The sequence below is a fragment of the Colobus angolensis genome, unplaced genomic scaffold (genome assembly GCF_000951035.1).
Source record: "Colobus angolensis palliatus isolate OR3802 unplaced genomic scaffold, Cang.pa_1.0 Scaffold19, whole genome shotgun sequence".
NCBI classification, from domain to species: domain Eukaryota; kingdom Metazoa; phylum Chordata; class Mammalia; order Primates; family Cercopithecidae; genus Colobus; species Colobus angolensis.
Genome location: NW_012115043.1, coordinates 12,128,224 through 12,130,890, shown reverse-complemented (window position 1 = coordinate 12,130,890; position 2,667 = coordinate 12,128,224).

The window sequence follows — 2,667 nt, the reverse complement described above, 5'->3', positions numbered from 1 at the left end:
TAGTAGAGACGGGGTTTCACTGTGTTAGCCAGGATGGTCTCGATCTCCTGACCTCGTGATCCGCCTGTCTCGGCCTCCCAAAGTGCTCGGATTACAGGCTTGAGCCACCGCGCCCAGCGAATTATTTTTTTTTTAATTAAATTTTAAAATTCTTTAAAAAAGAAAACTAATTTTCTCAATGAATTCAGTTGTATTTCTCTGATTTATGAGCCTTCAGCAAAAGCTCTTAATTGCATTAAATGGCTGTTTCAAGTCCGGAAATTCTAAAGGGAATTAGTCATGTACTGCTTTATGATGGAGATACACTCTGAGAAATGTATTTTTAGGTGATGTAATCATTGTGGAAACATCACAGCATGCACTTACACAAACTTAGATGGCATAGCCTACTACACACCTAGGCTTTATGGTATGGCCTATTGCTCCCAGGCCTATTGCTTCTGGCGGTACATACTTGTGGTTCCAGCTACTTGGAAGCTGAGGCAGGAGGATTGCTTGAGCCTAGGAGTTCAAGGCTGCAGTGAACTAGGATTGAGCCACTGTACTCCAGCGTAGGAGACAATGAGACCCTGTCTCAATTGAAAAAAAAATTGAAAATGGTACACCTGTATTACAGGGTACTTACCATAAATAGAGCTTGTAGCACTGGAAGTTCTTTTTTTTTTTTTTTAAGAGTAGCATTTTTCTTTCTTTTTTCTTTTTTTTTTTTTTGAGACGGAGTCATGCTCTGTCACCCAGGCTAGAGTGCAGTGGCGCGATCTCAGCCCACCCGGGTTCAAGCGATTCTCATGCCTAAACTTCCCGAGTAGCTGGGATTACAGGTGCCTGCAGCCACACCCGGCTAATTTTTGTATTTTTAGTAGACATGGGGTTTCACTATCTTGGCCAGGCTGATGTTGAACTCCTGACCTTGTGATCCACCCGCCTTGGCCTCCCAAAGTGCTGGGATTACAAGCACGAGCCCCACTGCGCCTGGCCAGAACTGGAAGTTCTTTGGGTGAGTCAGTGTGCAAGTGCATGGTGAGTGAATGTGAAGGTCTAGAACATTGCTGCACCCTACTGAAGGCTGTCTAAACACTGTATACTTAGGTCACACTAAATTTACACAATTTCTTTCATTAATTAACCTTAGCATACTATAACTTTTTACTTATAAACTTTTAAATAAAAAAGTTTTTAGGCTGAGTGCAGTGGCTCACGCCTGTAATCCCAGCACTTTGGGAGGCGAAGGCAGGCGGATCACCTGTGGTCAGGAGTTCAAGACCAGGCTGGCCAACGTGGTGAAACTCTGTCTCTACTAAACACACACACCCACAAAGCCAGGAGTGGTTGTGTGTGCCCGTAGTCTCAGCTACTCTGGAGACTGAGGCAGGAGAATTGCTCAAACCCGGGAGGTAGGGGTTACAGTGAGCCAAGACTGCACCATTGCACTTGAGCCTGGGTAACAGAGCAAGACTCCGTCTCAAAAAAAAAAAAAAAACTTTTTGATTCTTTTGTAATAATATTTAGCTTAAAACACAAACACATTGTAAAAGCGTAAAAAAAAAAAAAAGAGTTTTATATCCTTATAAGCTTTTTTCTATTTAATTTTTTTTCTTTTTAAATTGTTCTGTTAAAAACTAAGACACAAACACACATATTAACCTAGGCCTACACAGGGTCAGGATCATCAGTATCACTGTCTTCCACCTCCATATCTTGTCCCACTGGAGGATCTTCAGGGACAATAACACGCAAGGAGCTGTCCTCTCCTATGATAACAATGCCGCCTTCTGGAACACCTCCTGAAGGACCTGCCTGAGGCTGTTTTACAGTTGTTGTTTTTTTTTAATAGAAGTACATGCTAACCCAACAATACTAAGTTTTTTCTTTTAAAGCAGGAATGCCACTAGGTCAGAACTCATTCAGTCCAATCTACAGCATGTTTAGCTATAGTTTGTACAATGATAGTTGATGTTAATCATCAGGATTTTAACACATAAGATCAAAGAAAGAAGTATGTGCCATTTAATTATAATATAATGTCATTCTATTTTGATAGATTCATTGTTGAAAAATAAATTACCGATGTGTAGTGAACATAGGAAATCTCCATTAAATAGAATTTGTAGAAAACCAGGGCACATGTGGTTTTCTCAAATTTCTAAAAAATTTTAAACAGATTAGTGTATTAACAATGTTAATGCACCAAGTAGAAATTAATAGATTGGTCCGTTGTGGTGGTTTATGCTTGTAATCCTAGCACTTTGGGTGGCCGAGGCAGGTGGATTGCCTGAGTTTAGGAGTTTGAGACCAGCCGGGGCAACACGGTGAAAACCCATCTCTACTAAAAATACAAAAATTAGCTGGGCGTTGGAGCCACGTGCCTGTAATCCCAGCTAGTTGGGAGGCTGAGGCAGGAGAATCGCTTCAACCTGGGAGGCGGAGATTGTAGCGAGCCAAGATTGTGCCACTGTACTCCAGCCTGGGTGACAGAGCGAGACTCCGTCTCCCAAAAAAAAAAAAAAAAGAAATTAATAGATCACCCAAAAGACAGCTGTAAGGGAAAGAAAAAAAGAACAATGCTGGAAAGTCAACTATAATCCTGTGCCACACAACAATGCTTGAGTCAACAAGGGACTGCATCTACAATGGTGGTCTCCTAAGATGATAATGGAGCTGAGAAGT